Source organism: Phascolarctos cinereus, unplaced genomic scaffold, assembly GCF_003287225.1.
Source record: "Phascolarctos cinereus isolate Bilbo 61053 unplaced genomic scaffold, phaCin_HiC Scaffold_1;HRSCAF=81, whole genome shotgun sequence".
In the NCBI taxonomy this organism is placed as follows: Eukaryota; Metazoa; Chordata; class Mammalia; order Diprotodontia; family Phascolarctidae; genus Phascolarctos; species Phascolarctos cinereus.
This window is the reverse complement of record NW_027555514.1, coordinates 77,407,855-77,421,730: the sequence shown is the minus strand read 5'-3', so window position 1 is coordinate 77,421,730 and position 13,876 is coordinate 77,407,855. Positions and strand designations below refer to the sequence as shown.

At 36.1% G+C, this 13,876-nt stretch overlaps 1 pseudogene; it reads right to left on the bottom strand.

Annotated features, from left to right (window-relative positions):
• Positions 1–4,617, bottom strand: part of LOC110211180 (large ribosomal subunit protein uL3 pseudogene) — a 44,313-nt pseudogene extending 39,696 nt beyond the window's left edge.
• Between the last annotated feature and the right edge of the window lie 9,259 nt (positions 4,618–13,876).

Here is a 13,876-nt window from a genome sequence, read left to right as displayed (position 1 = left end):
ATAAAAGATGATGAGCAGGATGTTTTCAGAAAAATCTAGAAAAATTTATATGAACAAAGTGAAATTAGCAGAACCATAAGAACAGGGTACCCAGTAACAGCAATACTGTAAAATGTTTAACTGTTAGTGCCTTAGCTACTCTCAGCAATACCAAGATCTAAAACAATTCAGAAGGACTTACAAGGAACAATGCTATTCACATCCAGAGAAAGAACTTATGGAGTCTAAATGCAGATCAAAGCATACTTTCTTTCAAATTTCTTTATTTTTCTTATTTTTTGTTTGTATTTTCTTCCACAGAATGACTCATATGGAAATGTTTTGCATGACTGAACATGTATAACCTACAACTAATTGCTTGCCATCTCAGGGAGGAAGCAGACAAGGAAGGGAGGGAGAGAATTTTGACATCAAATTTTTAAAAAGCAATGTAAAAATGTTTTTACATGTAATTGGGAAAAATAAAATCTTAAATAATAAATAATGGATTATAATGAAAAAGTAGCATGAAAAGGAATTTAACGTGACTCAACCTCAAATTATATTATAGAGCAATATTTATTAAAGCCACTTAATATTAGTTAAAAATGGTAGACTGTTTTAGCTAATCTAATCAAAGATCAAAAACATCTGAAAACAGTAAACTAATTTTGGACAAATCCAAAACTGACAATCACTGGTGGAATAGCTTCTTATCATAGGAACTTCTGAGAAAACTGGTAAGTAGCCTGACAGAAACTGTGCTTAGCCTTGAATTTTACAAAGTATACTCCAATGAATAAGCTATCTTAACTGAAAAGTCACATCATAAAAAAAAATGCACTCCCCACTACTTTTAGATCTCTAAACATGTAGGGATGGAAAGATGAAGTGTTCACAAGTGGGAAGAATTACTAACCATATAAGAAATACAGGTAATTACAAAATACAAACAATAATTTTGGTTAGAAAATATACACAAGTTTTTGCTTATTAAAAATCATTGCAGATAAAATAACATGAAGACTCTGTAATGGGATCATAGCATTGATACTTAGAGTTCAAAGGAATTTTTTGAAATTATTTAACCCAACTCCTTATTTTATGGATGAGGAAATTGAGATCCAGAGAGAATGCATGTGTTCGACCAAAGTCATGTAGCTTCTATGTGAGAGAGTCAATAAGGACATACATAGGTACTCTTGACTGCAAAACTAGTATACTTTCCACTAAAATATGCTCCTCCAAAGTCTTTGAATCAAATGTCGCTGGTATCTAAGGAAATTACTTGAATTTATAAGATATTTCTCCAACAAATCAATGATTGATGGATATGAATAGACAGTTTTCTTTCATTTTACATGGTGTGGTCAAGACGTTTATTCCATAGTGTTTCAGGTACGTCCCTTCATCATAGCTTCTCCTATTACTTTAATTCTACTTTCATCTTCATTTCCTTTTTAACTTTTAGAAATAAGTCCCATAAGGGTCCCTCTGTTATTTCCTTACTTTTTATTCAAATACGTATCTTTTTTCTTCATAGTTTTTTTTCTCCAAGTAGAAATTTTCAAAACAATAAATGCCAGCTATCAACAACTAAATGAAAATGATCAAATGATACAAATAACTAATAATAAAAGAAATGGAAAATAAAACAACCCTGAAATTTCACCCCACAAATTAGGATAAAAAAAGTGAAGAAAAAGTCAAAAGTGAAGGGACTTTGAGAATAAAGACACATTATTATAGCATTAATAGAGCTATGAATTAGGCTAACCATTTTGGAAAGAAATTTGAAATTATATCAGAAAAATGAGTAACTTTTGACCTGGCATTCTGTTTTGGAGATATTCACTCCAAGAAAACCAAAAATGGGAAGAAATGACCAAAATGTAGCAAAAATTTTTATAGAAGCACTTCTTTGTGGTACTGAAGCAAATTGGATACTCATTGTTTGGGAGAATTATTGAACACACTGTGATATATGAATGTGATGGAATATTGCTGCAAATCAGAATTTATGAATATAGGGAATCTGGAGAAGCATGGGAAGAGTGATATGAACTGATGCAGAGTAAAAAAAAAAACTAATATGATCCTAGAGTACAGACAATTAAACATTCTTCCTTCCTCTTAACAAAGTGATGAGAGACTACAAGGACAGACTAGAGCATATTCTTTCAGAGGGCATCCCAGTAGTGGTAGTTTTAGCTTACCTCTTTTTCTTTGTTACAAGGGAGGGTTCCATTATAAAAGTGAAGGCTGGGTATATATCCAGAAATAACTGGAATATTAAAACAAAATATATCAAATATATTAAAATTCATTTGGACCAAGATAATATAAGAGACCATTATAATATTTTTGTTGAGAGGAAATCAGGACAACTAGGAAAATTATTTTAGTATATGTAGTAGTATTATAAAAATGATATTGCATTTATTGTTTCATTCCATAAACTTATACAAATATGAAATTTATGTTTGTAGTATATGAAAAGTAAGAACTAGCAATAGACATAACAATGAATTTTGTCTAACAGAAAGAGTTCCTTAATTCCTTATAAGCACATTAGAATAAAGTAATATTCTTCAACTTCCTTGGGTTGGGAAGTGGAGAGGAGACAAAAGTTGGGAAGAGAGACAGAGGAGAGAGAAGGAGAAAGACATAGGTGAAGAGGTAGAGAAAGAGAGGAAGGGAGGATTGGAGAAGAAGAAGAAGAAGAAGAAGAAGAAGAAGAAGAAGAAGAAGAAGAAGAAGAAGAAGAAGAAGAAGAAGAAGAAGAAGAAGAAGAAGAAGAGAGAAGAAGAAGAAGAAGAGGAGGAGGAGGAGGAGGAGGAGGAGGAGGAGGAGGAGGAGGAGGAGGAGGAGGAGGAGGAGGAGGAGGAGGAGAGGAGGAGGAGGAGGAGGAAGAGGGATGGAGGGAGAAACAGACAGACGAGAGGAGAGACACACAAGAGGGATCGAAACACACAGGAGAGAGAGAGACAGAGACTGAGAAAGATAGAGAGAAGAATAGAGGAAAGAGGAGAGGGAGAGAGAAAGAAATAGGGAGTAAAATTCTAAGGTAGGGAGAAAGTGAGAGGAGGAAGATAAAGGGAAGGGAGAAAAGGAAGGAGGGAAGGAGAAATGGGAGGAAGGGAGGGAAAGAGAGAAGAGATTGTTTTGTATGCTTGTAATGCAGAGGTCTTTGACAGCCATGTAAAGATTACCATTCCCCCAGTTGGAGTGCCTGATTGTCAGTACTTATAGTGCCAGAGGCTTCCCTATCAGCACCTTGATGTATTTATTAAGCATTATTTGTATTAGACATGCATTTGTTGACGTGGGAAGGAAAAGGTCAGTTTACTTCATGTTAAATGTTCAATTCCTCACACATTCCTAACCAAAGACTGACAGGTTGGGTTGTTGATCAGTGTCTACAGTTAAAAAAGAAAGAGGAGTATGGGAACAAAGATGCTTCTGACAGTAGAGGCCCTGAATCATCTCTGGGATGTACCTGATTTTTCTTATCTCAGGGGGCACTGAATGCATCAGCATTCACTAGGTGTGTGTTGTGAGAATGTCCAATACCAATCAACCAACAGGTATTTGGTGAGTCCTACACTCTGTATTCAGCACTATGCTAAGTACAGCAAGGAGGGGAAAAAAAAGCATATTCTTTCCTCAGAGCTTCTTCCCCCTTTGCATGTTTATTATGTAATTTGCATAGACAGGACTAATATAGAGGAAAAATTGTGAACACTACAACACAGCATAGAATTGAGCGTTAAACTCCATGGTACAAAACATAAGTTATAATCATAATAAAAAAAGAGAGGCAATGTGGCTTAGTTGATAGAGATTTAGGCTTGGTGCCAGAAGACATAACTTCAAGTCCTCCCTATGAAAAGCCATGGAGAATATAATAATAATCGAGAAGCAGCTGGATAGAGACAGGAAGATCTGTGTTCAAATATCACCTCAGATATTCACTAGCTCTGTGACCCTAAGAAAGTAACTTAACATCTCTGTGCCTCAATTTCCTCATCTGTAAAATAAGGTAGTTGAATTTGAAAGCTTCCTTGTTCCCTTCAAGGTTTCAATCTATGACCTATGTTACTTATGTGACCATAATCAAGTCATTTAAAATTTCAGTATCTGAGACAATAAGACTAAATTCCTGACGAGTTGTTCATAGGATCATATATTCAGAGCTGGAAGGAAATTTAGAGGAAATTGATTCCAATAGCTCCAGTTCCAAGATAAGGAAACTTGGGTGCACCAGTAAGGAAAGTTTCTACAATGGGAGTTCCCTACCTGTGAAATCACATCTGGAGTAATAATAATAATAATAACAATAATAATTTCACTTTATATAGCACTTCATAAGTTAGACTATTTTCTTCCTAATTAGTGTCTGTACTCTACATAGCTAACTAAGTGTTTTTCTTTAAACTCAATAAACTCTACTGGCTCCATATTATATCTGGGACCAAATATAACCTTCTCCAGCTTTCAACTATCTTCCCAGACTGATCCCAATCAACTTCATTATCTGTCACTCACCTTCCCAGACTCTACAGTCCAGCCATGCTTACCCTCTTTGTCCTTCACACAGCATCCTATTTCCAATGTCTGTCCCTTTGCAGGGGTCATCCCCTGTATCCGGAATTTACTCTCTCTTCTCCTTTACCTTATAGAATACCTTACTTCTTTCAACATCCAACATGTAGTTATTTTGCATTCATTCAGTAGGTACTTATATTATGTAAGGATTGTCTCCAGAGTAGAATACAATGTCCTTCAGGGCATGGATTGTTGCACATTGTTTTTTTTCCATTGTTTCACCAGAACCAACCAGAGTGTTTTCTACTTACCACAGCTATTTAATTAATACTTGTTTATTGATTCTATATTTCATCTCACCCTCACTTCTGAACTCCCAGAGGGAAAAAAAAGGTAGTCTAGACTTTTCCCTCCTATTTCCTTATTATCTGTTCATTCAATCTCTTGTAAGCACTCCAACAAAGGTCACCAATGGACTCAATTAGTTAAGTCTGTTGGCCCTTCCTTTCTCCTTATCCACCTCTATTTCATTCGACCCTCATCGCTCACCTCCTAGAAGTAGCAACCTAAACTATCCCAGTCCATCTAGGATAAAATACAAAACCTTTGCCTAGTTTATAAGGTCTTTCTAACCTTATTTCACATTATTCCTCATGATGAATTTCATCATTTTTGCAGTGTTCTTCACAGTTGCTCTTTGGAATATATTCCCCTGCCTTGGCTTTTGCTACATTACTCTCTCCTGGGTCTTCTTTGTCCTTACCCTCTTCAAGTCTCTCTGGCTAGTGTACCATCTGCTTTTTGTTTCCACTAAGTATGGGTATTCCTAAAGGCTGTTTCCTAGTCCTGCTGCTTTATCCTCTTACACCTTAGCTATAAGACCACAGTTAAGTCTAACTTCTCAGAGCCTCAGTTTTCTCATCTATAAAATGGGAATAAAAAACAAAAACTGAAATCTGGTATGGTTGTAGGGAGAGTTGTATACAAGTATGAGGTTTGATGTTCATTTTGTTTCATTCTGTTATTGCTACTTGAGAATGTTATATACCTCTATATCAGACTGCAAGCTCTTTGAGGATAGGGACTGTGTTACTTTTCTTCTTTTTATGCTCAGTAGCTAGCAAAGAGCTAAGCATTTGTTACTATTTAGTTATTTTCAGTTGTGCCTGACTTTCTTGGCAAAGACACAAGAGTGATTTGCCTTTTTCTTCTCCAGATCATTTTACTGATAAGGAAACTGAGGCAAATGGAGTTAGGTGACCTGCCCAGGGTCACAGAGACACACAGCTAGGAAGTGTCTGAGTATATAGGCACCTATAATTGTTTCTTTGATTTAACTGATTCATGGTTGCTGCTGAATTCCCTTCCAGTTCTGAAATTGTCTTTCCATGATAATTCAGAGGTTTCTCATACCATTCTGTAGATTTATAGTCTCACTTTGCTCAGTGTCCAGACTTTCCCATGATTAGCTTAAAGCCCTGTTGGGGGTCACAGGATTTTTCTCTTATAAATCTCCAGGGAGTAGGAATTAGCCTAGACAGAAAGCCCATACTGGCTCCAAATGTTCCTAGTCTTGACCCAACACCTCTGCAGCAGCCCTCTAGAAGTATTTCAGGAGTAGAATACTAGAATGACTCCTAGAAGTGATGCCATTACATGGACATTTAAGTGGCATATTCATGGGAAAGTGAGATGTCTAAAGAAGGATTTCCCATGGATATAAGGAGAAACAGAATACAGGAGAAAGAGACACAAAGGCAGAAGAAAAGCAAAGGAGAACATGTTACATTTCTGGGCTGGCACTAAACACAATTTCTGGGCTCTGATCAAAAGGACTGGTGTTAATCTTCATGTTTAAATCTGAGCCTTATATAAAGCTATGAATCACAATCTGAGGATGTCATTGCCATTATAGCAATTAAAGGAAAAATGTCCCAGACTCATCCCTCAGTGATTCAATGGGATCCCTTCCTCTGACTAAGACGGTGCCAGTTTTGTTTAGAATTCTGAAGTAGTTTCAATGACACTGAGGATTCTCTGAAGTTTCCTTTCTTTTTAATGAATGCTGAAGAGCCTGATTGCGTGTTGTATCATCATAATAGAAGCTAGAAACATCCAAGAAATCAAGAAAGCATCTCTTCACCCTGCTCCCCCCAAAATTCTAGATAATTCTTCTTCAAAGAATCACATTTGTGTAGCAAGGACTGAACACTTTCATCTTCTCCAGGACAATTTGTATAGGCAGTATTTGGCTACTCCACTACTACAGATGTGGTTGGACTCCTGCCAATAATGGGGCAAGAAAGGACCAGAATTTCAGTGCTTGGGAAACACCCATCTGTTGTGGACAAGGTGCTTAGAGCCGGACAGAGGAGGAGAGGAAGAAAATTCCTGTTGCATACCTATCTTTTGCTTCTGAGGGGAAATACCACTACTTTTATAACTGTTTGCCTCTAACCCATCTCCCAATTTCTTCTCTTTCAAAACTTGCCACCTTTCCAACAAAATGTTGGGATCACTATTGCCAGCCACAGTTACTTCTCTTGGACAGGGCTAGGGCAAAAGGCTACTTGTTACTTATTTATATTTTTGGAGACAGGACTGCCCTCTCTTGGCCAGGCTTGAAGTGCAGTGGTCCCTCATGGGCCCAATCCCAGTGCTGATTGTCATAGAAACATTGTTCTGATTCATTTCTAACTTAGGTTGATTCATGCCTCCTTAGGCAGCCTGGAACACCCCATTCTCTGGAAGCTTGGTAGACTGATGCTGGATTTAATGGACATACTTTGTCAGCTTTAGTCTTACTGAAGTTCAGAACCTCCAGGCTCAAGCAATCCATCATCTTCAGCCTTCCCAGCAACAGGGATAATAGTACTTACCATCATAACTCACAATTAATTTTATCATCATACTTGGTCCATAATCATTTATCTGTTATCAAAGTTCAGCCTAGATTAGGTCATCATGGCTGTTTTATCCTCACAAGAACATTTTCTCAGAAACTCCTAATATATGTTTTACTTTCATGACTACTACTACTACTCCTTCTACTTCTACTATTGCTATCACCACCACCACACCACCACTACCTATTAATTTTAAAGATCACACATACAAAGTGTATTAAGGTTTTCAAGGTATTTTTATACATTTTTCTTATGATTCTCATGGAAACTCTGTGAAGTAGTTATAATTATTCCCACTCTGCAGAGGAGATTTGGGCTTAGAGAGATTAAGTGATATGACCATAATCATACAGATAGTAAATTCCACAAGCAAAATTTAAACCCAGGGTTTCTGATCTCTACAATTGGCATTCATCCACAAACATACATAATGTATCATCATATCTTAGGCACAGTAATATACAGCTATACCTACATAAAATTCAATTAATGGAAAGGTGAAGGACCATTTCTTAAGTGGCCCTGATAGTGCTCATTTTGCCCTCATCCCATTCCTACTCCAATTCCTGCCTGCCTCTCCTCAACTACCATACAAAGTATCCAATAATTCCAAACAAGTCTAGAAAAAACAGGGTAGAATGGTAATAAACCAAGCTGTTATACACATGAACAAGAAGGGGAGGTGAATCCCCCACAAAGGTCACCCCATGACGATTCCCTTGCAGTCCGTTGTCTTCTCTATAGGAGTAGCAGGCAACAGACCCAATAGGTTTTTACAAACCATCTGTTGGTTTGGGTTTTGTTTTGTTTTGTTTTATTTTGCTTTGTTTTTGTTAGGCAATGGGGTTAAATGACTTGCCCAGAGTCACACAGCTAGTAAGTGTTATGTGTCTGAGACTGGATTTGAACTCAGATCTCCTGTCTCCAAGGTCTATCCACTGCGACACCTAGCTGCCCCTAAACCATCTGTTTCGTCAGTACTTTAAGTATACTGCATGAAGCAGGCCATCATTTCAAAAGGAAGTTAATTTTTAGAACACCCCCCCAGAAGCCAATATAGATATTATCAATCCTAGAAATGATATTATTATGTAAGTATGATTATCTAGCTTCTTAATAAGTGAAATGTTAATCTACAACCAGGAAATTGGCTCTTCAGTGAAAAAAAAGATGTGTATCACAGTATGAATAAAGTCAGTAACAAAAAAGAATATGGACAAATATTACATAAAACATTCTCTCTAACATTTCATAGATCCTTAAAACAGTGTGTGATTTTTTTTAACTGTAAAAGTGATATTCTCTAATTTTCTTCTAGTTCTCTGAGGTCTAACATTTGTCCTGACTAAGATCATCTAATCTAGTGTCATGAACCCCATTGGCAGTATGATGAAGCTTATGCCCCTTTTTGCAGAATAAGATTTTGCAATGCATACAATATACAAGATTGCAAAGAAATTTCAATTATATTGCTGGCCCTGGGTGCAGGACTCAGTGCTGTAGGAACTCTATCACCTATAGCTAGTTTGGGGTCTCAGTTCCAGGGCTGAGAGGACAATTTGTGATGGATAACTGAGGGAGCATGGATCCTGGTCTTGTTTCCAAGGTAGAGAAGAGCACTGGTACTTCTCTGCAGTTGCAAGGGGAAGGAGGTTCTTCCTGGGTAATAAATAACCAGTGCACAGACAAGAAGAGCCATGACCACACCCCTCTCCAGATCAGACTACCTTGGAGGCACTAAAAACATGAACACCTTCTTCTCTCTATTCCATCCCCAAAAAAAAAAAAGCTACTTTGAAAATAGCAGCACAAAAAAACCCGAAGCTTGGTATGGTGATTCCCCCATCCCCCACCAAATTAAAAATGAAGTTCAAAGTCAAGAAACAGGCTGCAACAATGAGCAAACAATGCCCATGCTAAGTAAGAAGATAACAATGTGAAAACAACTATAAGCAAATACTTCTCAAAGAGAAATACTAATTGGACACAGCCCAACAAGCATTCCTGGAAGAGTTAATGGAAGTAGTAAAAGTGTAGAGGAAAAAGGGCGAGAGGTGAATGAGAGCAATGCAAGAAAATTATGTAAAGAAAATGAACAGTTTTGTAAGAGTCACAGAATGATGCTGAAGAAAATAATACCTTAAAAAACAAAATTGGATTAATGGTAAAAGAGGCACAAAAATTAACTAAATAAAAAAAAACTTCCTAAAAAGCAGAATTGGTCAAATGGAAAAAGAGGTATAAAAGCTCACTGCAGAAAACAATTATTAAAAAAAAAAACTAGAATGCGCAAGTGGAAGGTAGTGATTCCATGAAACATCAAGAAGCAATAAAGTGTGAAGAAATAGAAGAAAATTGAAACATCTCATTAGAAAAACAGCTGATCTAGAAAATAGAGGAGAGATGATTTAAGAATTATTAGGCTACCTGAAAGCCATAGTGAAAGAGTCTAGACATCATATTTCAAGAAATTATCAAGGCACACTGCTCAGAGAAATTGAAAGAATCCATCAATCGCCTCCTGAAAAAGATCCCAAAATAAAATTCCCCATGAATATTAAAGCCAAATTCCAGAGGTTCCAGGTCAAAGAAGAAATACTTTGAACAGCCAGAGAGCAACTATTCAAATATTATAGAACCAGTTAGGATCACACAAAATTTAGCAGCTACCACATCAAAGGAGGAAAAGGGCTTGCATTCTGGAAGGCAAAGGAGCTAGGATTATAAGCAAGAATATCCTACCAAGCAAAACTAAATGTATTCTTCAGGAGAAAAAATGGATAGTTAATGAAATAGAAGATTGTCAAGGATTCCTGATGGAAAGACCAGGGCTGAATACAAAATATGACATTCAAACTCTGGACTCAAGAGAAGTATAACAAGATAAACATGAAAGAGAAATCATAAGAGATTCAATAAACTTAAAGAGTTTACATTCCTATATGGGAAGATGATACATGTAACTCCTAACGACTTTTTATTATTAGAGTAGTTAGAAGGAGTCTACATAAACAGGGCATAGATATGAGTTGATTGTGTTTGGATTGTTTCCAAAAAACATGAAGGACTGAGAAAGGGGGATTCACTAGGGGGAAAGGGAAAAAAAAAGGAAAAATGTGGAAAATTATCTGATAAAAAAGAACATAAGGAAGAGCTTTTACAGTGGAAGGGAAAATGGGGGGTGGCAGGCAACACTGAAATCTCATTCTTATCAGAAATGATTCAAATAGGGAAATATACACTCACATACACACACACATATATATACATTAACATATATACACATACATATATACATTAACATATATATATACACACACATACACACACATACATATACCCACATACATATACACACTCAGATGGGTATAGAAATCTATATTGTCCAACAGAGAAGTAGGAAGGGATGGGGATAAAAGAAACAGGGACAGGTAATAAAAGTATGGTAGATTAATGAGAGAGCATCTGGAAGTAAAACAGACTTTTAAGGAGGACAGGGTAAAAAGAGAGAGAAGGATAAACAGAAGAAAATAGAAGGATAAACGGAGGAAAATACAAAGTAATTATGATTGTGAATATGATGAACTCATACACAAAACAGAAGTGGATAGGAGAATGATTAGAAAGTTGAATCTAACAAAAATGTTGTTTACAAGAGACACTCATATATAGTCAAAACAAGGACCTGGAGCAGAATCTATTACGCTTCAGCTGAAGGAAAAAAAGGCAGGGGTAGCAATGATCTCAGACAAAGCAAAAGTAAAAATAGACCTAAATAGGGCATATGGAAAAAAAAAGTACACTGAAGAAAACAGCTCGTTAAAAAGCAGAATTGGCCAAACAGAAAAGAAGACACAAAAACTCACTGAGAACTCCTTAAAAAATAAAATGGGCCAAATGAAAATGGAGGTACAAAATCTAATAGAAGAGAACAATTTTTAAAAAATTAGAATTGGGCAAATGGAAGCTAATGACTCTATGAGAGAACAAGAATCAGTCAAATAGAAACAAAAGAATGAAAAAAATTATGAAAACATAAAGTGCCTCATTGGTAAAACAACTGACCTAGAAAATCGATCCAGGAGAGACAATTTTAAAAATTATTGGTCTACCTGAAAATCATGATGAAAACAAGAGCCTGGACAGCATTTTTCAGGAAATCGTCAAGAAAAACTGCCCTGAAGTCCTAGAACCAGAGGGTAAAATAGCCATAGAAAAAAATCCACTGATCATCTCCTAAAAGAGATCCCAAAATGAAAGTGCCAAGGAAAAAAGTAGCTAAATTCCAAAATTACCAGGTCAAAGAGAAAATACTGCAAGAAGCCAGAAAGAAACAATTTAAATATCATGGAACCACAGTCAGGATTATACAGGACCATGCAGCTTCAATACTGAAAGATCTTAGCTCACGGAATACAATATTCTGTCAGGCAAAGGAGCTTGGATTACAACCACAGATCAAAAATGAGCATGATCTTTCAGGGGAGATGGACATTCAATGAAATAAGGGACTTCCAAACCTTCCTGAGAAAAAGACCAGAGCTCAACAGAAAATTTGATCTTCAAATACAAGACTCAAGAGAGATATAAAAAGGTAAACGGTACAGAAAAAATCCACATGTTATTAATAAGGGCAAACTGTTTACATCCCTACAAGGGAAGATGACACTTGTAACTCTTGAGAACTGTATTGTTACATATTGATGTAACAATTAAAAAAAAATTCTAATCAAGTGGTTTAAATGGATCCAAGTAACTAGATTAACCTGACCTAACTAAGAAAATACACTGAGAGAAAAGGAAAAAAAGGAAGCAGAAAATGGTAAATTACATTACAGGAAAAGGCACAAAAACCTATTACAGCAGAGGGAAAGAAGGGAGGGAGATGAGCATCTTACTCTCATCAGATTTGGCTCAAAAAGAGAATAACATAATCAGTAAGGTATAGAAATCTAACTTGCCCTGTAGGCAGTAGGACGGAAAAGGGGAAAGAAAAGGAAGGGGGGATAGAAGGGAGGGAAGAGTTAGTAAGGGTAAAGGTGAAGAAAAGGAAAGAGGTTAATAGAAGGGATGCAGGACCAAGGGAGGCAGTGGTCAAAAGCAAAACACTAATGAGGAGGGAAAGGGAGAAAGGAGAAAGAAAAGCATAAACAGGGGGAGAAAAGGATAGAGAGAAAGAAATAGATAGTAATAATGACTGTGAACATGAATGAGATGAACTCTCCACAAAATGGAAGTGGATATCAGAATGGACTGAAAACCATAATCCTACATAATCCTACAATATGTTGTTTACAGGAAATACATTTGAAACAGAGTGATGCACACAGGGTAAAGGTAACAGGCTACAGTAGAATCTATTCTAAAAAAATCTAAAAAAAAAAAAAAGCAGAGCGAGCAATCCTGATCTCAGACAAAGCAAAAACAAAAATATATCTTATCAAAAGAGATAAGGAAGGAAACTACATCATGCTAAAAGGCACCATAGACAATGAAGTAATATCATTACTAAACATACATGCACCAAATGGCATAGCATCCAAATTCTTAGAAAAGTTCAGAGAGTTACAGGAAGAAATAGACAGCAAAACTATACTAGTAGGGGACCTCAACCAGTCTCTCTCTGAACTAGATAAATCTAATCACAAAATAAACAAGAAAGAAGTTAAGGAGGTGAACAGAATATTAGAAAAGTTAGGTATGGTAGACTTCTGGAGAAAATTGAATGGGGATAGAAAGGAATATACTTCTTTCTTGGTGGTACATGGCACATACATGTACTAGGGCATAAAAACCTCACAATCCAATTCAGAAAGACAGAAATATTAAATGCATGTTTTGCAGATCATGATGCAATAAAAATTACATGTAATAAAATGTCACAGAAATGTAGACCAAAAATTAATTGGAAACTAAATAATCTAATCCTTTCAAAATGAGTGGATCAAACAACAAACCATAGAGACAATCAATAACATCATTCAAGAGAATGACAATAAAGAGACAACAATTGAACAAATCATTGATGAACTCCTTAGGAAAAAATCTCCAGGGCCAGAAGGATTCACAAGTGAATTCTATCAAGCATTTAAAGAACAATTAATTCCAACACTATTTAGATTACTTGGGAAAATAGGTGAAGAAAGAGTCTTACCAAATTCTTCTTATGATACAAATATGGTACCAATACCTAAACCAGGGAAGAGTCAATAAAGAGAAAGAAAATTATAGACCAATTTCCCTAATTAATATAGATTCAAAAGTTTTAAATAAAATATTAGCAAATAGATTACAGGAACTTATTACAAGAATAATATATGATAACTACGTAGGATTTATATCAGGAATGCAGGGCTGGTTCAATATTAGGATAACTATTAGCATAATTGATCATATCAGCCACAAAACTAACAGAAGCCACATGATCATATTAATAGATGCAG